Source organism: Choloepus didactylus (assembly GCF_015220235.1).
Source record: "Choloepus didactylus isolate mChoDid1 chromosome 11 unlocalized genomic scaffold, mChoDid1.pri SUPER_11_unloc1, whole genome shotgun sequence".
Lineage (NCBI taxonomy): Eukaryota > Metazoa > Chordata > Mammalia > Pilosa > Megalonychidae > Choloepus > Choloepus didactylus.
In genome coordinates, this window is record NW_023637577.1 from 1,895,272 (window position 1) to 1,917,563 (window position 22,292).

General features: G+C 39.9%; 1 long non-coding RNA gene across 1 annotated transcript in view; it reads left to right on the forward strand.

The window, feature by feature from the left end:
* The window catches only part of LOC119524482, a 62,956-nt gene that overhangs the window by 35,761 nt on the left and 4,903 nt on the right, over positions 1–22,292 (forward strand). The window contains exons 3-4 of the long non-coding RNA XR_005214829.1: positions 10,222–10,372; positions 10,470–10,568. This is a non-coding gene — a long non-coding RNA (uncharacterized LOC119524482). The remainder of the gene's footprint in view (positions 1–10,221; positions 10,373–10,469; positions 10,569–22,292) is intronic.

The window sequence follows — 22,292 nt, forward strand, 5'->3', positions numbered from 1 at the left end:
TGCTACTCTCAAAATGCCAGCTAGGACAAAGTACACACAAGCCTCCTTATTCTTGGATCCCCTGAGTTTCAAGGCATTGTATCACCTTCTCCCTCAGCCATAAAGCTAAAAAAGGGGGAAGGGTGGTGATGGGGAGCATGAAGGCGCTATCCTGCTTCTAAGCTTCTCTTTGTCTTCTCCTACTTCTCTCCTATCTGTGGGATGTTTGGAGTCTTGGGGCAGGAAGAAAACCCAGTTTTCCCTGGTTTCATGGCTTCAAAAAAAATTTCTGTTTCTTGTCTGCTAAACATGAAGAATGTGGTGCCTTTGTTTGGTAAAGAGGGCATTCTTTAGTTTAAGATGTTGTTTGGTGTGTGTGTGTGTGTGTGTGTGTGTTTTAAACAGAATTAAAAATGTACATGCAGTGAATTGCATAGATCTTAAGTGTATAATTTGATGAGTTTTGACTAAAGTATACACTCATGTAAACCAACACTCCAATCAAGATATAGATTTCCATCTCCCCTTAAGTTCCTTCATGCCTTATTATAGTTGATCCTCATCCCCTTCCCCCAATCGGCAACTGCTCTTCTGATTTTTTATAGCAACTGGGGTTTTTATCTCCAAGATAAGGCAGCTATAATCAGGTCTGGGGGAAATAATAAATCAACAAATGTTTTGAAATAAGCCACAACAAAGACTGCTACTGTTATTGCTGATCTTTCTTGATTAAATAATCAAGAATGCTGTGCCAGGCATTGCCAGAAGCACTTTATGTGCCTCATCTCATTGAATCCCCAGAGCCCGTAAGTTAAATCTATTATCATCCCCACTTTCCAATGAGGAGAGGTTGCCAGAACCATTAAGCCCCAGAACAGAGATAAGAATTTTGAAGGGACTTAAAAGCGGTTTAGTTCTCTTTATATGAGGGACATAGATCTAAACATTTCATGTAATTCAAAATTTTCCATTTCCAGACTATTTTCCCATGTTAATAATGGAAAAATAGGAGGGATACACTCTTGAAGAGCATACATTGATAACCATTGTTACTTAAATTTGCTTTCATGCTTATCTTTGGTATCAGCATGGTCTCTCTTTGATGCACACTTCCAAATTGTCAGCCTGGTTCAGCAAGGTGATTTGCCTTACTCAGAAGGTTTTTTGACCTCTCATAATTTGGGGATACGTTTCACAGCTCCAGAATAACAACCCTCACCTAACAAATATTTAACGGATGCTGTCATGACATACCAAAGATTTAAAATGACAATAACAAATGAATTTAAAATGTACAGTGTAATAGTAACCAAACTTAACTAATTGAAAATTTCCAAAGCACATAAAGACAACAGTTTTTCTGTTTACCAGCTGAAGAGTGTCCCCATTTGGCAACTATGTAAGCACAGTCTATACTTCACCTGGCCTGCCGTTTTGAAATTATGCAGTTCTGGACAGTTTTTTCCATATTGTGAGGTGGGGGTAGAGATTGCATTGTTTCTGTTTTCCACATAGAGTGAGACCTTATTACTATTTTAAATAGTGCATTATTTCAAATGGGCATCACTACTGCTTCCATTATAAAATGAGGACAGAAATAAATCAACTGGGCAACAGCATGGGGAAATTGACCAACTTGCCATCTTTAGCCAAGCCTGAGGGTGTTGAGCACATCTAGAAATGATTCCTACAAATGAATGGGTAGTGAAATATATACACATTTGCAGGATTCACAGATTTTTCTGCGTAGGGCAATCTCAGATCATATAAGGATAACTTGCAGGAGTAGTTTACAAGATTATTGGAGGCAGAAAAACTGGAGAGTTTCATGAATACAAACTCTACTGATATGATATTCAACTTCCAGGTATCTGTTATGTGAGTTGATTGAGTGAAATGAAAAATATTTTCTTGGTACATTCATGTTTGTAACTTTTAAAAAATGAGGCAGCCCTATGTGTATTGACATGAAACAACTTCCAGTATTTATTGTTACATGGGAAAGGTAAGATGCAGAACAGTGTACACCATGTGTGTGTGAGTGTGCATGCACCCTCATATATATGCCTGTATAATAAATAATTTCTCTAGAAGGTTGCCCCAAAACTTATAGCAGTATTGTCTCTGGGAAAAAAACTGATAAACTGGGCAACAGGAGAGGGAGACTACTTCTATGGAACATGTTTCTGTTTTACTTGAATTAATTTATTTTACCATATGCATGCATTGCCTATTAAAAAGCAAGCAGCTTTGTGTCTCCTTTGCTTCAATGACTGGTTTATAGATGATCTAAGTCATTCACAGCAGAGTCAATGAAACATTCTTGGAATTGTTAATTGAGCATGGTTTTATTTATTTATTTATTTTACTGGTGTTGCTGAGAAGATAGACTATAAGCCTGGACTTGCTGACTATCATCTTTTAACCAGGAATGGCAAAACTGCTTGATAATGAGGTGAATATGGTGGAAAGCAGAGAAGAGAAATGAAGAGAGCAAGGCTAATTGCTGAGAATATCATTTTAGCATCAAATCCAACCATGCCTGACTGGACCCTTTCTGTGAGCTAATAAATGCCCTTTTATGTTAAACCAGTTGGAAACAGATTTCTATCACTTGCAAATGAAAAAGTATTGACAAATAACAGATGGCATGCTGCCCTGCCATTGTATTTCCATGTGACTTTATATAAGTCCAGGAATAATGTTTAGGCCTTTCTGAAATTCCTTTATCTTTTACTGAAAAAAACCACCCACTTTTATTTGAAAAACTTTCAGACTTATATTAGTGCAATAGCTTATAAGAATGGAAAAATGAACTCTAATATACTCTTCACCTAGCATCACCAATTAATATTTTGCAAACTAATGATTGCCTTAATGAATCATTCCATTTTTTTAAATATTCATTTTATTGAGATATATTCACATACCACGCAGTCATACAAAACAAATCGTACATTCGATTGTTCACAGTACCATTACATAGTTGTACATTCATCACCTAAATCAATCCCCGACACCCTCATTACCACACACACAAAAATAACCAGAATAATAATTAAAGTCAAAAAGAGCAACTAAAGTAAAAAAGAACACTGGGCGCCCTTGTCTGTTTGTTTGTTTCCTTCCCCCACCTTTCCACTCATCCATCCACAAACTAGACAAAGGGGAGTGTGATCCCCATGGCCCCCCCAATCCCACTGTCCCCCCTCATAAGCCACATTTTTATACAACTGTCTTCAAGATTCGTGGGTACTGGGTTTGATAGTTTCGGGTATCTACCACCAGCTACCCCAATTCATTAGAACCTAAAAAGGGTTGTCTATATTGTGCATAAGAGTGCCCCCCAGAGTGACCTCTCGGCTCCTTTTGGAATCTCTCTGCCATTGAAGCTTATTTCATTTCCTTTCACATTCCCCTTTTGGTCAAGAAGATGTTCTCCATCCCACGATGCCGGGTCTACATTCCTCCCCGGGAGTCATATTCCACGTTTCCAGGGAGATTCACTGCCCTGGGTGTCTGATCCCATGTAGGGGGGAGGGCAGTGATTTCACCTTTCAAGTTGGCTTAGCTAGAGAGAGAAGGCCACATCTGAGCAACAAAGAGGCACTCGGGAGGAGGCTCTTAGGCACAATTACAGGGAGGCCTAGCCTCTCCTTTGCTGCAACAGTCTTCCCAAGAGCAAATCCCATGGTACAGGGCTCAATCCATCAAACCACCAGTCCCCTGTGTCTGTGGCATGTTAGCAACCATCGAGGTAGGGCAGGCCAATACCCCTGCGTTCTCCACCAGCTCCTCAAGGGGGCTCTGCATATTTTTTTTCCTTGTTTTGTTTTTTTTAAAAAACTTTTAAGTCAACTATGTGAAAACTAAAAAAATTAAAAAAAATTTAAATAAAACATACAATAAAAGAACATTTCAAAGAGACCATAACAAGGGACTAAGAAAAAGACAACTAACCTAAGATAACTACTTTACTTCCAACATGTTCCTACTCTACCCCAAGAAAGTAACCTAATACAGCAACATTTCTGTGAACTTGTTCCTACTATACCCATCAGAAGTTAACAGACCATAGTCATTCCTGGGCATTCCCAGAACATTAAATTTACCCATGATAGCTTATCTGTTCTTCTTGGATTATTGTTCCCCCTTCCTTAATTGCTCTCTATCACTAGTTCCCCTACATTCTACATTATAAACCATTTGTTTTACATTTTTCAAAGTTCATGTAAGTGGTAGCATATAATATTTGTCTTTTTGTGCCTGGCTTATTTCGCTCAGCATTATGTCTTCAAGGTTCATCCATGTTGTCATATGTTTCACGACATCATTCCTTCCGTTTTATTTTTATCATTTTTGTTGAAGCATTTGAGCATTGGTTATAGACACTGTGACCCTTTACCCTTAAATATTTCAATGTGTCACATTCTCCTAAAAACAAGAATATTCTTTCTTTTTAAAAGATATTTTATTATTATAGAAAAAGCATCCCACATATAGGATTTTGTAAACACTGGTAGGTGAGCAAGTACAACTTTAAAAGTAAATACAAAGTAAAAAAGGAAAAACCAACAAGCATTTTTTTCCTTGAAAAAATGTAATTTCTTCTGCAGAGGGGATCGCACCCAGGGCATGGATATGGCTTCAGCCCCCATGAAGCCATCAGGTTTGCTGTCTGAGTGCAGGCCCCACTATCCCCAATTTAACAATTTCAAAATGATGGCAAGCAGTGGCATTGAATAAATTACTAGAATCCCTTGATTCTTAACTTTCTATTGACACTTGATAAAAAGATTCCATATGAAACTTTAAGACAGAGTTTAAATTAAAGCCTGTGCTTTGAATATTTGTTTTTACTTAGAGAAGGACCCTTTGCCACACTATTTGCAAGCACATCGATCCTTCCTGGGCTTATTCCACAGTATTTTCATAGACGTGTACACATTAGATGTCATGGTATTCTCTTGGAAATTTAGTTTAAAATAATAGTAAATATTATATATTGTACAGTAAGTCCAGCTACTTTCTGTCTTCCTTGCTCTTTTTGCTGATATTCATTCAACACCCCCCCCCCCATCCACCTTGGAGAAAACATAAAATAGCAACCTAATCTGATAGCTTTGAACAGTATCTCTTTGACTTCTCCCCAACTCTTCAAAGGCAAATACTATGTGATGTGATAGACACAAACTCAGATTCTAAACCTCAGATTGGGTTCATCTTGGCTTCCTGAGAAGCCTCTTGAGTACAAGATATTCTGAATAAAATCATTTTCTTATAAAAATGTTTCTGTATAAACAGCCTGGCTTGCTCTTTTAGGCACTTAGAAAATTCTAATACCAAACCTGATTTCCACCTTTTATAGTAGAGAAAAGCACCTTTTGTTTGGCTGGCCAGTAACTGACTCTGAAGGGAATGGTGGCAGCCTGTTTCTTGTCCATGTGAGGATGGAGAGGTCCTGCCATTGCCACATGTCCTGGCTCAGGAATACAGCAGTCATGGCTGAGTGGAGCTTGCTCCAGGTCAGAGGGGAAGGTGCAGAAGGAGCCTCCCTCTCCACCAGAAGGAAGCTGTAGTCCCAGTTTTTCCATCAGTCACCATCACCCAGGTGACCCTAGGAGAGATTTACCACCACAGATTTCCAGCTCAGTTAGACTATGGGATTGGGGCCAAGAGCATATAAACCCAAAATGGGGAAAAACAAGACCTAACTCCTGAAAGCCTGAGAAAATTAATCACTTATTGTGTTGGTTTGGATGTATTGTGTCCCCCCAAATGCCATGTTATCTGATGCAGTCTTGTAGGGGGCAGATGTATTAGTGCTGATTAGGTTGGAATCCTTTGAGTGTTTCCATGTGTCCCGGCCCGCGGGACGATCAACGGAAGCTCCAAGTCCTGCGAAGGAAGAATAGTATGGGACAAGAGACACGAGGAATGACAGCAAGACAGGTTTCTGATCAAGCTGCAAAATTTTATTGAAGAGGCAGGGTATATATACTCTAAGGGTGGAGGGAGTGGCTAGTAAGGACGGGTGGTGATCTAGCATTGGCTGCTGCTGTTGCTAGGGTGGAAGGCAGATGTAGGGGGATTGGCGGTTGCTGTTGCTGGAGGTCTGGGATTGGTGGTAGCTGTTGCTGGGGTGGATGGCCAATGGGCGGCTACTGTTTAGGCGCGAACTAGCTACTGCTTAGGCGGGAACTACTGTTACTTCCTTGAAGAAGGCTAATTATAGCTTAGGCTGTTCTTGCATCAGCCCTGGCGGCCATGTTGCATGTTACCGGTATCGCTGAAGGTGAATATTATATATGCTACCTTAATTGTCCCCAACATCCATGGAGCTGTGACTCAATCAACAGTGGGTGAAACATTTGATTAAATTATTTCCATGGAGATGTGGACCCCGCCCATTCAGGGTACATCCCTGATTTAATCACTGGAGTCCTATAAAAGAGCTGACAAACAGAAGGACTGCAGAACAGCTGAGTGACATTTTGGAGAGCAGCCAAGAGAGACATTTTGGAGATGGCCGTTGAAAGCAGACTTTTGCTGAAACTTTGGAGATGCCCAGAGTTTGCTCTGGAGAAGTTGAGAGGAGAAAATGTCCCAAGAGCAACATTTTGAAGAATGCACATGTGCTGAGAGAGGAGCAGAAACAGAATCCAGGATCAGCAGACCCCAGCCATGTGCCTTCCCATCTAACAGAGGTGTTCCGGATGTCATTGGCCTTCCTTCACTGAAGGTATACTTGTGTTGATGCCTTAATTTGGAGATTTTCATGGCCTTCAGACTGTAGATTTGTAGCCATATAACCCCCCTTTATAAAAGCCATTTCTGGTATTTCACATTGTGCCGGTTTGAATGTATTGTGTCCCCCAAATGCCATTATCTTTGTGGTCTTGTGTGGGGCAGACGCTTGGGTGCTGGTTGGATTTGCTTGGAGTGTGCCCCACCCAGCTGTCAGTGATAATTTTGATGAGATGTTCCCATGGAGGCGTGGCCCCACCCATTCGGGGTGGGCCTTGATCGGTGGAGCTATATAAATGAGCTGACTCAAAGAGGAAAGAGAGTGCAGCTGGGAGTGATGTTTTGAAGAGGAGCAAGCTTGCTAGAGAGGAATGTCCTGGGAGAAAGCCGTCTTGAGGCTGGAGCTTTGGAGCAGATGCCAGCTGCCTTCCTAGCTAACAGAGGTTTTCCGGAGGCCATTGGCCATCCTCCGGTGAGGGTACCCGATTGCTGGTGTGTTACCTTGGACGCTTTGTGTCCTTAAGACTGTAATTGTGTAGTGAAATAAACCCCTGTTTTATAAAAGCCTATCCATTTCTGGTGTTTTGCATTCTGCAGCATTAGCAAACTAGGACACGCATAATGGCAGCATTAGCAAACCAGAACACTTATATAGAACAACATGCCAAGTACAATGCCATACTTTCATACATGGCTTACTGAAGCAGGGGCTAATTAGTTTTAGAGTAAGAATACTCTTTCTTATTACCACAGTGAAATTATCAAAATCCAGAAAATTACCATTGGTATATGTAGTATGCGGTCCATATTCAAATTTTGCTAGTTGTCTTAATAATGTCCTTTTAAAAGTTGAGATGTAATTCAATGAGAATAAAATTTACTCTTTTAAAGGGTACAATTCAGTGCTTTTTAGCATGGTCACAGAGTTGTACAACCATAACCACTATCTAATTTCAGAACATTTTTATCATCCCCAAAAGAAATTCTGTACTCATTAGCAGTCACTCTCCATTCCCCTACCCCCATCCCCTGGCAATCACTAATCTACTTCTGTCTCTGTGGAATTGCCTATTCTGGACATTTCATATAAATGGAATCACACAATATGTGGCCTTTTGTGTCTGGCACTTTTCCCTTAACACAGTGTTTTCAAGGTTCATCCAGGTTGTAGCATGTATTGGTACATCATTCCTTTTTATGGCTAAATAATATGCCGTTGTATGGATATACCACATTTTGTTTATCCATTCATTGAATGATGGGCATTTGGGTTATTTCTATTCTACTTCTCCTTGAATAAGTTTCAGTAGTTTTGGGCTTTCTAGGAATTTGTCCATTTCATCTAGGTTATATAATTTGTTGGCATAAGGTTGTTCATAGTGTTCCCTTATAATTTTTTTTAAATTTCTGTCAGATCAGTAGTGATGTTACAGAACTCTTGAGTTTCTTTCACTCTTGATTTTAGTAATTTGAGTCTTCTTTTTTTTGGGCCAGTCTCTAAAGATTTGTCAATTTTGTTGGTCTTTTCAAAGAACCAACTTTTGGTTTCACTGATTTACTCTTTTGTTTTTCTATTCTCTATTCCATTTATTTCCTCTCTAATATTTTTTTATTTCCTTCCTTCTGATTGCTTTGGGTTTAATTTTCTCTTCTCTTCTATTTTCTTAAGATGAAAGAATAGTTATTGATTTGAGATCTTCCTTCTTTTTCAATATAGGTGTTCACAACTCTAAGTTTTCTACTAAGCACTGCTATAGCTGATTCTTATAAATTTTGGTGTGTTATGTTTTACTTTTCATTCTTGTCAAAGTATTTTCTAATTTCCATTGTGATTTCTTTGGCCCATTGATAATTTAAGAGTGTATTGTTTTATTTACACATTGTTTTAGTTTCCTGGTTGCTAAAACAAATACCATGAAATAGATTGGCTTAAACAGCAGGAATTTATTGGCTCACTGAAATGTATATTTCAAAATGGTGAATTTTGTGTTATATGAGTCATATAAAAGTTTATGCCACGTCAAAAAAAATTTTTTTTAGGGTGAAATTGTTATTTTAAAAGGCAAAGTCCAGCAGGCACTGTTTGCTGGGATTTGCAGTTCCCTCTGGTGATGGTGGGTGAGATGGGTGCACAGTACTGCCTCGGAGGCAGCAGGCTCATGTCTGGGCACGTGGGCATGGAGGCAGTGGGAAACCTGATGGTGGACCAGCAGCGGCTTCCTTTACCAGGCGCTGGGCCTTCTGAGCACTGCCGCGGCGGGGCCTTGGGCTGTGGGCAGAGCGGTACCAGCTCGATGGCCCCCCTGGAATTCAGTGACCAGAGGTCCATGGTGCTAAGTGCGGTCGGGGACACAGCAAGACATGGAAGTTCCTTTGACAAGGCCTCCAGCATCTAACTGCTGGAGAAGGACCAGTTGGTGAGCTGCCAGGGCCCAACCTAGGACAGGGAGAGGGGCTGTGGTGAGAAGGGAGGTGTGGTGGTAGAGGAAGGGTGAAGACTGGAGGTGAGGAGGAGGATGGTGAGGAAGGGGTAGAGGGCAAAGGGGCTATGGGATGAGGAAGGAGAGAGTCAGGAAGAGGGTGTGGGGTTAAGGAGACAGTGTAGTGGAGTGGAGGATGCAGCGAGGAGGAGTGGGGGGGAAGGAGTGAAGACTGGGAGTGAGGAGCATCATGGGGATGAGGAGGTTGATGGGGTTGAATAAGATGGTAGGAGTGAGAAGTGGGGGAGTGAGGGAGTGTGACAAGTGGTGGTGAGGATGGGGGTGCATTTTAATGTCTACTAGAAAAGAATAGCTAGGTCACAGATTGTATCCTTTAAGGTGAAACTAAATTTAAGCAAAAAAAAAGTTGAGTCCATTTAAAGAAAATTATTGAATAAAGAAAAGTATTGCTGTTGGGTGGGTAGGAAAAAAATTCTCAAGATGATATATGAATGATTAATGCTGGTGTAAAAGGTAGAATAAATAGTTTTGGGGCCAAACCTCGCCACATATCTTGGCTCTTCCAGTTGGTAACTTTGACACTTTGGCTAGTCTCTCTTATCTTCTGTTACCTTGTCTGTAAAATGGGAATAAAAATTGTATGTTAGAGTTATTGTAAGGACCAAATGGGGAAATTTGTAGATGAATGTGTTGGATTCAGTTGGTGATCCATAAATAGTAGTTCCCTTACATTGACCAGGACTATCGGTGAATGAGTCTGATGATAATCTTTCCTGCTCTTTTTGCCTAGACACTCCGAAGCCTTTTCTTTAAAGTCCAGTAATCTTGATGTTGGTTGGTCTGGATTCATATTCTCAAGTATGAAGTGTGCTCTTTCAGTGTATAGTTTATCTTTTTTTATTTCAGGAAAGTTTTCTTGAATTGCAGTTTTTGGTATTTGTTTTGTTGTCTTACTGTGGTTTTCTTTTCGGGACCTCCAGTTACATTCTTAGCATGCACCATAGTCCTTTTCCCACAGTCTGATTGCTGTCTGTCTTGTTTCCTACCTACTCAGAGTGGAAGCCAGTGTGGTCCATCAATACCCATCCTCACAACTGCATCTGTATCAAGTTTGGCCTCATGGGGAAGTACTTCACCCTAGGAAGTGCAGATCCTTTGGCCATTTGGGAGGTAGACAAGTTAGTTTGTGTGCGGTGCTTTTCCAGGTAAGCAAACCTACCAGTACTTTTCTTGTTGGATAAATTGATTTTATTTCATCTTGGGTGAAATTGTATTCTCTCCTCTGTCCAATCTTTTTTATAGGCTGGATTGACCTGTGAGGACCCTGAATTTTAACCTTGATGGGAAAATGCTGGCATCAGTATCAGAGGATCATTTTATTGACATCGTTGAAGTAGACAGGTAACTAAAGCACTCTCTACCTTAATGAGAATCTCATGTCTTTCATTCCTGGTCACTAGGACTTTCTTGAGTGTCATATATTTCATCTCTGCAAATTAGTGTGTCACCAGTCTTATCATAATGAATTTGTCTCCTTAAGACAAGTTTGTTTTTGTTATGACTGTCATAGTCAGGGAATGAGAGAGCAAAGAGTAAAGAAAAGGGTAGATTCTTTAGAGAAAATATTTACATTTTAGTTACTTTGGATTCTTCCATTATGAAAGAATTTTTAAAATGCAGAAAAGTAGGGGAAAGAAAAAAAAGAGTTACCTGTGGCTTCCCCATCTAGAGACAACTTCCAATAATGTAGTGTCTTTCGTTGTATCTATTTCTTACTTGAATACCTAAAAAATATATATTTCTTGTGTAATTTAGGAATTATCAAAATAGTTGTGCTTTGCTTTAAAAGAGGAAAAAAACAAACAAACAGAAGTTGAAAGTGGAAAAATGGAAGAAGAGTATTCATTTTATAAAAGAATTTTCTCATACTTCTTTTATTTTTCAACATGGCTTTATTGTTTTTGGAAATGTCATCTTTTTTAAAAAAAATTCAAACTATATAGAAAAATACAAAAAATTTAGATTCTCCCATTTAAAGTGATCTAATGTTTGTGTATAGCTAAAACATTGCTTTGAGGGAAATTTATAGCTCCAAATGCATATATTGTAAAGAAAAAAGATCTCAAATCACTAACTCAACTTTTGTGGCAGATTGACTTATATACCCTAGAACAATACTTTCTTAATTTTAATCTATTTCTGTGGGTGGGAAACTGCTATAAATATGACTTTTTGATGAGGTTTATTTTTTTAAAATGCAATTTTATTGAGATATATTCACACACCATATAATCTGTCCAAAGTATACAATGATTCACAGTATCATTGTATAGTTGTGCATTCATTGCTACAATCAATTGTAGAACATTTTCATTACTCCAAAATAAAGAAATAAAATAAAAAAGAACACACAAACCATCCCATAGTCCTTATCCTCCCCTATTATTTATGAATTTTTGTCATTCTTTTATTACCCATTTGCCCCTATGCTGGGTAACGGGAATGTCAGTCACAAGGTTTCACAATCACATGGTCACACCATAAAAGCTATATGGTTAAACAGTTATCATCAAGAATCAAGTCTACTGGATTACAGTTCAACAAATTCAGTTATTTCCTTATAGCTATTCTAGAAACTAAAAATGAATATCTATATAATGCATAAGAAAAACCTCCAGAATGACCTCTTGACTCTATTTGAAATCTCTCAGCCACTGAAACTTTATTTTGTTTCATTTCTTTCCCCTCCTTTGGTCAAGAAGGCATTCTCAATCCCATGATGACAGGGCCAGGCTCATCCCTGGGAGTCATGTCCCACATTGCCAGGGAGACTTACACCCCTGGGAGTCACATCCCATGTAGTGGGGGGAGGTAGTGAGTTTATTTGCAGAGTTGTCTGAGAGAGAGAGGCCATATCTGAGCATCAAAAGAGGTTCTCTGGGGATGACTGTTGGGCATAATTATAAGTAGGCTTAGCTTCTCCTTCACAGGAATAAGTTTCATAAGGGCAAGCCCCAAGATTGAGGGCTTGACTTATTGAATTGGGAGTCCCTAATATTTAGAAGAATATCAGGAATTCCCCAGGTAAGGAAGTTTAGTATTTCCACATTTTCCCCATTCCCTCAAGGGGACTTTGTAAATACTTTTAAATTTTCTGCCCAAAATCCTTTGGGGTGCATTGGGATATCACATTAATCTGTACGGAGTAACAAGATCTCATTCCCTATTTTAGGTTCCATGCAAACATGTTTAAATAAACTGACCATACAGGTTATATTAGAAAATATGCTACAGAGAATATAAATTTTGTACCGAATAAACATTTCTTAAATAGCAGTCAAAACTCAGGAATAGATGTGACTGCTTTAAAAGCTTACAATCTGTGAACCTTTACAGCAAGCCTCATTGAACACTCCTCACTCCTGTATCACTGATTGCCCAATCTGATGAGGTTATTTTTAGTTAAGTTGTGGCCAACTGAATCAGGAAGGGTCTTTTTTTTAAATTCAATTTTATTGAGATATGTTCACATACTACACAGTCATCCCCAGTGTACAATCAATCATTCACAGCACCATCATATAGTTGTGCATTCATCAGCACACTCAATTTTTGAACATTTTCATTGCCATACACGAAAAAGAATAAGAATTAAAGTTAAAGTGGAAAAGAACACCCAAAACATCCCATCCTCCCATCCCTCCCTATTCATTTACTTTTTGTCCTCATTATTCTATTCATCTGTCCCTACACTGTATAAAGAGAGCAGGAGCCACAAAATTTTCGTACTCGTATAGATGATTGCTATATTGTTATGCAATCATCTTCAAGAGTCAAGGCTGCTAGGGTGCAGTTCAACAGTTTCAGGTATTTCCTTCCAGCTATTCAAATACATTAAAAACTAAAAAGGGATATTTATTTACTGCATAAGAATAACATCCAGAATGACTTCTCAACTCTACTTGAGGTCTCTCAGCCACTGAAACTTTATTTTGTTTCATTTCGCTTACCCCTTTTGACCCAAGAAGGCCTTCTCAATCCCACAATGCCAGGGCCAAGCTCATCACTCAAGTCATGTCCCGCATTGCCAGGGAGATCCACCCCCTGGGAGTCACGTCCCACATAGAAGGGAGGGCAGTGAGTTTACCTGCAGAGTTGGCTTAGAGAGAGAGAGGCCGCATCTGGGCAACAAAAGAGGTTCTCTGGGGGTGACTCTTAGGCATCATTTTAAGAAGGCTTAGCCTCTCCCTTGTAGTAACAAACTTTGTAAGGGCAAGCCCCAAGATCGAGGGCTCGGTCTTCTAGTTTGGTAGCCTCCAATGTTTGTGAGAATATCATTAATTCCCCAGGTGGGGAAATTTAATATTTCCACATTTTCCCACAGTCCTTCAAGGAAGCTTTGCAAATACAACTTCATTCTCTGCCAGAATTGTTTTGGGATGTTTTGGGGCTCCACACTAACCTGAGCAAACCAACCAGATCTTGTTCCCCAGTCAATGCTCCATGTAATTATGGTGTTTGAAAAAAACTGACCATACAAGTCAAATTAAATAATATGTTACAAAAAAATATAGATCTAGCACCTAATAAACATCTCTTTCTTTGGTCCCACACAGAAGCTGAAGCTTCAAAAATGCCATCAATATCATCCTTTACCCTTCAGTCTGATTTACCTTAGTCCTAACCAAGTCCATTTCATTCATATCTCTAATTGAAGTTTGATCTCTTTTTTCAGACTGTTTAACATTTACTGTGTGGGATAATTCTGACATTCATAGCTGCCAGACCCTGGCTCTGAGTCTCAGGTGTCACACAGATACCCAAAGTTCAAGGGACCCACCGGGTTGTACCCAAAGAGCTCAGCATCTCAGAGTTTAGAAATAACCATTACAGCTCAGGACTATATGTAAACTGCTGTCAGAGCTTACAATCTAGGAACCTATACAATAAGCTTTCTCTTGATAACCTGTGCTCTCAGACTCAATTCATAGAGTTTGCACATTATATTTAGTCCATATTTGTGAGGCATTGAGGCATTGTAATATTTTTTCTTTTTTTTTTCATTTCTGGTTTATTTCATTCAGCTTACTGTCCTCAATGTCCATTCATCTCACAATTTCACTCCTTCTTGTAGCAGTTCAATATTCCATTCACAGATTACCATTCCATTCATCAGTTGATGTACCCTTAGGTCACCTCCATCCACTGCCAATCATGAATACTGACACCATAAACCCCACTGTGCAAATGTCCCTTAGTGTCCCTCTTGTGAGTTCTTCCAAGTATATGCCCAGTAACCAAGTTGCAGGACCATATGGCAACCCCATGTTTAGCTTCCTGTGGAACCACCACACAGCCCTCCATATAGGCTGCACCATTCTACTTCCCCACCAATGGTGATTAGGTATTTCCCTTTCTCCACATTTTATCCAGCACTTTGTATCCCTCTGTTTTTTTTTAGATGGTTTTGTTCACACACCATAGATTCCATCCTAAGTAAACAATCAGTGGTTCCCTGTATAAACACATAGTTATGTATTCACCAACACTACCTATATAAGGACATTTCCATTTCTTCCACAAAGAAAGAGGAAGAGATGAAAAAGGAAAAAGAAAAAAGAGAAAGAAACAAAAAAATTGACAACAAAAAAGCACAAAAGAAAAAATAAAATTAAAATTAAATACAATGAAAAAGCCAGACAACAATACCAAAGTCAAGAATCCCCATACCCCTCCATTATATCCCCCCTCTTACAGTCATTTAGCTTTGATATATTACCTTTGTTACAATTAGTGGCAGCATATTATAATGTTACCATTAACTATAAACTCTAGTTTGCATTGTATGTGTATTTTTCTCCAATACCACCCCATTTTTAACACCTTGCAAAGTTGACAATTAATTGTTCTCCCTCATATAAAAACATATTTGTACATTTAATCATAATCATTGAGCACTCTAGGTTTCACTAAGTTATACAGTCCCAGTCTTTATCTTCCATCCTTCCCCCTGTTGTTCTACCCCCCTAATGTTCCTCCCTCCACCTTAAGCACAGTTGTCTTTATTCAGTGCACTTATGTTATTGTGTTACTGTCACTCAATATCGTGCTCCAAACCTCTCTGTCCTGTCTTTTCCTAATTGTCTGTAGTGCTCCCTTTAGTATTTCCTGTAGAGCAGGTATCTTGTTCACAAACTCTCTCACTGTCTGTCTGTCTGAGAATATTTTAAACTGTCCCTCATTTTTAAAGGTCAGCTTCACCAGGTATAGAATTCTCAGTAGTTCCTCTTCTTAAGTATCTTAAATATATCATACCGCCGCCATAGTTTCTGCTGAGAAATCCACATGTAGTCTTATCGAGCATCCCTTGTATGTGATGGATTGCTTTTCTCTTGTTGCTTTCAGAATTCTCTCTGTCTTTGACATTTGATAATCTGATTAATAAATGTCTTGGCATAGATCTATTTGGATCTATTCTGTTTGGGACACGCTGCGCTTCTTGGATCTGTAATTTTATGATGGGAAATTTTTGGTGATTATATCCCCCATTATTGTTTCTGTTCCTTTTCTCTTCTTTTCTCCTTATGGGACCCCTATGACATGTACATTTGTGAGCTTCATGTTGTCATTCAGTTCCCTAAGATGGTGCTCATATTTTTCCATTCTTTTCCCTATCTGCTCTTTTGTGTGTAGAAGTTCAGATTCTTGGCCTCCAGCTCATGAATCTTTTCTTCTGCCTCTTTAAATCAGCTGTTGTCTGTCTCCATTGTATTTTTTATCTCTTGTATTGTGCCTTTCATTCCCATAAGTTCTGCCGATTGTTTTTCATGTTTTCAATTTCTTCCTAATTTTCGCCCAGTGACTTTTCTTATATCCTTTGTCTCTTTTGTCATATCTTCTCTTAACCTGTTGATTTGATTTTTGAATTGATTTAGCATATTTGTTTGAAGATCTTTAATTAGTTGTTTCAATTCCTGTATCTCAGTTGAAGTGTAAGTTTGTTCCTTTCACTGGGCCATATCTTCATTTTCCTAAGGTGACTCAAAATCTTTTGTTGTCTAGGCATCTGTTTTCCTCGATTACCCCAATCAGATTTTCCCAGACCAGACAGGCCCAGGTCTCAGGAGGAAGGGTGTATTCAGTATCAGATTTCCCTGAGGGTGTGTCCTGGAAGATTGACAGACTTTCCTGTGAAGCCTCTAGACTCTGTGCTTTTCCTGTCTTGCCCAGCAGGTAGTGCCCATCAGCCTGCAGCTCCCCACCACTGCAAAGAGGCATGGTCCCCTTAATTCACCATGTACACAGTCCTGGGTGTCAGAGCCAAGCTTAAGTTGTTTCTGGTTTGTTTTCCCCCAGGCCCTGGGGTCTGAGTTCCTTGAGCTGGGCCCTGCCCCCCTTTTCTTAGGGAAGATACACCCTCAGGGAGTTCCTTTCACTTGAATTCCTCCTTTGTCTCTCTAACTCTCTTAATCCCACCCTTGCCTGGGTCAGTGGCTGACAACTAGAAATGCCTGAGGCTTTCTCTAATGAGCTGCTTAGAATGAGAGAAAAAAAGAGGAAAAAGAGCAGAAGCCCCTTTTCAGAGCCAGTCTCCTGCTCCTCAGTTTTGCCAGTTGACTGGAGTTTGTACCCAATTCTCTGTGCCCCTTTTCTTTGGGAGACAGCCACTTCCCAGCACTTTGAGCTCATCTGTCTCTGAAAGCCTCTGCCTTTATTTAGCCATGTAGTTTTTTTTCTTCAGTCCTGCCTCCTCTCTGGTGGGAGGAACCTCAGATTCCTACTTGCTCAGGGTCCATCCATGCCTGCAGTTTGCATTCAACAATCCAAATTAGTTAAATTAAAATCACAGTTGGGGTTTGGTTGAACTATATTACCTTTCTCCCTGCGGGGACTGCTTCTTTCTCCCACAGCAAGGTTTTGCATTTCAGCCTGCCATATCAGGGGGAGGGGTACTGGCTCTGCAGTTTTAACTTAGGGTTTTTATGCTGCAATCTCAGAGGTTCCACCCATTCCTGACTGTTGTACAATGTGTGAACAGTCACAGATGTCCCCCAACAGTTGTTCCAGACTATTTACTAGTTCCTGGCTATTTACTAGTTGCTTTAGAGGACTAACTAAATTCCACACCTCCCCATGCCACCATCTTGCCCCGTCTCCCTCAGGAAGGGTCTTAATCTTGTTACTAGAGGCTTTGTAGAGGTCATAGAGAGAAATCTAAAAACCGGAAGTTAGTGAAATCCAGAAGGGAAAGGAGAGGATAATGGCATGTGACAGAAAATCCAAGGAACCCCAAGGATTGCTGGCAGCCAGCCCCAGAATGCCACAGTTTTTGGGAACAAAGCATCACCTTGCTGATACTTCAGTTTTGGACTTATATCCACAAAACTGTGAGCCAATAAATTCCTGTTGCTAAACCAACCATCATATGGTATTTGTTTTAGCAGTCAGAAAGCTAAATAAACTTCCACCTTAAGATAGTAGAAAAAAAGAGCAGACTAAACCCAAATCAAGTTGAAGGAAGGAAATATTAATGAGTAGAATGGAAATATGGAAATAAATGAAGCAGAGAGTTGAAAAACAATAGAGGGAATTAATGAAACAAAAAACATATTCCTTTGTTAAGTTCAGCAAAATTGACAAACCTTTAGCAAGATTGGCCAAGAAAAACAAGAGAGTAGTCTCAAATTATTAAAAGCAGGAATGCAAGAAGGGAGCATTACTGCTGACCTTACAGAAGTAAAAGGAATTCTGAGGGAATACTATGAACAACTGTATGCCAATGAATTATATAACCTAGATGAAATGTAAACTTTTAGAAACACACAAAGTACTGAAATTGACTCAAGAAGAAATAGACAATCTAAGTAGACCTATAACAAGTAAAGAGATTGAATTAGTAATCAAAGAACTTCCAACAAAGAAAAGTCCAGGACCAGATGGCTTCGCTGGTGAATTCTACCAAATATTTAGAGAAGAATTAATGTCAATCCTTCACAAACTTTTTGAAAAAATAGTAAAGAAGGGAACACCAATGTTCATAGCAGCATTATTCACAATAGCCAAAAGGTAGAATCAAGCCGGTTGTCCATCAACAAATGAATGGATAAACAAAATGTGGCATGTACGTGCGATGGAAGTCCTGATACAGGCTACAACGTGGATGAACCTTGAAAACATTATACTAATTGAAAGAAGCCAGACACAAAATGACAAATACTGTATGATTCCACTTACATGAAGCAATTAGAATAGATAAATTCATAGAGACAGAAAGTAGATTATATGTTACTAGGTGTTGGGGGGAGGATTGGGAAGTGACTTTAATGGGTGCCAAGTTTCTGTTTGGCTGATGAAAAATTTTGGAAATCATGGCGATGACTACCAAGGTTGTGGATGTAATCAATGCCGCTTAATTTTTTTTTTAATTTTAAATCTTCATTTTATTGAGATATATTCACATACCACGCAGTCATAGAAAATAAATCGTACATTCGATTGTTCACAGTACCATTACATAGTTGTACGTTCATCACCTAAACCAATCCTTGACACCTTCATTAGCACACACACAAAAATAACAAGAATAATAATTAAAGTGAAAAAGAACAATTAAAGCGAAAAAGAACACTGGGTGCCTTTGTTTGTTTGTTTGTTTCCTTCCCCTATTTTTCTGCTCCTCCATCCATAAACTAGACAAAGGGGAGTGTGGTCCTTATGGCTTTCCCAATCCCATTGTCACCCCTCATAAGCTACATTTTTATACAATTGTCTTCGAGATTCATGGGTTCTGGGTTGTAGTTTGATAGTTTCAGGTATCTACCACCAGCTACCCCAATTCATTAGAACCTAAAAAGTGTTGTCTAAATTGTGCATAAGAGTGCCCACCAGAGTGACCTCTCAGCTCCTTTTGGAATCTCTCTGCCACTGAAGCTTATTTCATTTCCTTTCATATCCCCTTTTGGTCAAGAAGATGTTCTCCATCCCACGATGCCAGGTCTACATTTCTCCCCGGGAGTAATATTCCATGTTGCCAGGGAGATTCACTCCCCTGGGTGTCTGATCCCATGTAGGGGGGAGGAATGCCACTTAATTTTACACTTAAAATTGGTTAAAATGCCAAATTTTATATTATATATATTCCTTCGCAATAAAAAATTCCTAGAAAATAAACAAAAAACAATGCTTGTTCCACTGCAATATGTGAACTTGGTTCAGTCACTTATTTCTTTACTTATAAAATGGTTAAAATTAATGCCTTACCAAAACACTGATGAAAGAGACTAAAGAAGACCTAAATAAATGCAGGTACATACTGTATTCATGAATTGTAAGACTCAGTATAGTTAATTCTCTCCCAAATTGATCTAAAAATTTAATGCAAACCTCAATGAAAATCCCAGAAGTCTTCTTTGTAGCTATAAATTTTTTATGCAATTTTATTGAGATATATTCACATACCATACAATCATCCAAAGTGTACAATCAATTGTTCACAGTATCATCACATAGTTGTGCATTCATCACTACAATCAATTTTTTTGAACATTTTTATTACTCCAAAACATAATAAGAATAAAAATAAAAATAAAAGTAAAAAAGAATACCCAAAACATCTCATACTCTTTTCCCCCCCTATTATTCATTTATTTTTTGTCCCCCTTTTTTCTACTCATTTGTCCATACCCTGGATAAAGGGAGTGTGAGCCACAAGGTTTTCACAATCACACAGTCACACCATATAAGCCATATAGTTATATGATCACCTTCAAGAATCAATGATACTGGATTGCAGTTCAAGAGTTTCAGGTATTTCCATTTAGCTATTCTAGTACACTAAAAACTAAAAATGATATCTATATAATGTATAAGGATAACCTCTTGATTCCATTTGAGATATTTCAGCCACTGAAACTTTATTTTGTTTAATTTCTCTTCCCCCCTTTGGTCAGGATGGTTTTCTCAATCCCTGATACTGGGTCCAAGTTCATCTCCAGGAGTCATGCCCTGTGTTGCCAGGGAGATTTATACCCCTGGGAGTCATTTCCCACGTAGCGGGGAGGGCAGTGAGTTTACCTGCCCAGTGGGCTTAGAGGGAGACAGGCCACATCTGGGCAACAAAAGAGGTTCTCTGGGGGTGACTCTTAGGCACCATTATAAGTAGGCTTAGCCTCTTTGTAGTAACAAGCTTCATAAGGGCAAGCCCCAAGATTGAGGACTTGGCCTACTACAATGGTAGTCACCCCCAGGTGATTTATATCCTGTGCCATGCTCTCATTCTTTGCCTATAGTCCTTTGATTAATTGTGCCAAGTATTGTGTCTCTTCTGATCATTTGATTTGGGTGTTTGTGATTGGGTTCTTCATATCGTCTGGTTTTAGCAAATGCTTTAAGATTTTCTGTTGTTTTTGGCCTCTTGGCATTTGCTTTGCTTGATAGCTGTGATCTTCCAGGACCTCTGCTGAGGGAAGGCTGTGCTATGTCACAAGTGCACACCATCCCTCAAGGGAAGCCCTGTGCCGCTGGGCCCTGCAGGGGCATTCCCAGCCTGATGCAATAATGGCTGAATGGGGCATCTCAAACCACAACCCCCCCTTCACACAGTTCCGCCTTCCCAGCTCTCGGACAACTAGCTGTGGATGCACCCAAGGCCACTGTCCAGGGCCCATATTGTGGCATGTGCATGGTGCCGTGGGATACACTCCCCATCAGACTGGGTTTCCTGACATGGCTCTGGGCTGTGGGTCTGGCCCCAGGCAGGAGTGTCGCCATCACGCCAGGAAGCCAGCTGCAAGGGGCATGGTTTCTTTCTTCTTTTGGCTCTCCCCTCTGTCCCTCTGGCCCTGGGACAATCAGCAGTGGGTGTGGGGAGGGCTATCCTCCATGCCAGACACTGAGGCGTTGGCTACAGCCCGCTCTTGCAGTGCTTCACTGTGCGGTTCTTACTGCTGTATCTGCAGCCACTCCTGGGTTTTTTGTTTTTTTTTTTTCTTTTAAAGAACTAATCCATCTCCAAACGCCAACCCGCAGTTTCCCCACACTGCAGCATGGCTGCAGGACTTTCAGCTGGCTTACTCACTCATTTCAGGATGCAGACTCCCTGTTTCACCAAGTGCATGGTCCCTGTGGTTTTAGCAGAACCTGTCCAGCTGGTGCATCACTGGAAGTGGTATTCTGGGTCACTTTCTGGTTTTTATCTAGTATTTTTCACAGAGGTGTTTTTTGCCCTTTGTCACCTAGCCGCCATCTTAGGTTCTCCCAGATGGGAAATTTTCAGTGATTGCTTCCTCCATTATTCTTTCTGCCCCCGTTCCCTTCTCCTCTCTTTCTGGGACACCCATGACATGTATATTCATGAGCTTCATGTTGTCATATGAGACCCCGCTCATATTTACCCTTCTTTTCCCTATCCTTTTGAGTGTAGGATTTCAGCTGACCTGTCCTCTGGATCATGAATCCTTTCTTCTGCCTCTTCAAATATCCTGTTGTATGTCTCCATTGTGTTTTTCATCTCTTTTCTTCTGTCTTTCATTCCCATAAGTTCTGCCAATTTGCCCAATATCTTCTTTATATCCTTCATCTCTTTTGTCATATCTTACCTCACTCATTGATTTGATTTTTGAATTGATTTAAGAGATTTGTTTGATTAATAAGTTATTTCAATTCCTGTATTTCAGTTGAAGTGTAAGTTTGTTCCTTTGACTGGGCCATATCTTCGTTTTTCCTAATGTGTGTCATAACTTTTTTGTCTACGCATCTGGTTTCCTTGATTACCCCGATCAGATTTTCCCAGACCCAGATGGGCCCAGGTCTCAGGAGGTGGTTGTATTCAGTATCAGGTTTCCCTGAGGGTGAGATCCAGCAGGTCTTCAGACTTTCCTGTGATGCCTCTAGACTCTGTGCTTTTCCTAGCCTGACCAGCAGGTGGGGCTTGTCAGTCCACAGCTCCCCACTGGTGCATAGAGGTGTGGCCCCTTTATTCTTAGCAGACCTTGTCCTGGCCTGGGGCTGAGGGTGTTGGAAGCCAAGCTTCAGTTGCTTGTGTTTTGTTTTCCTCCCTCCAGGCCCTGGGGTCTGAATTCTCTGAGGGAGGGCAGCCACTTGAGCTGGGTCTCACTTCCCTTTTTT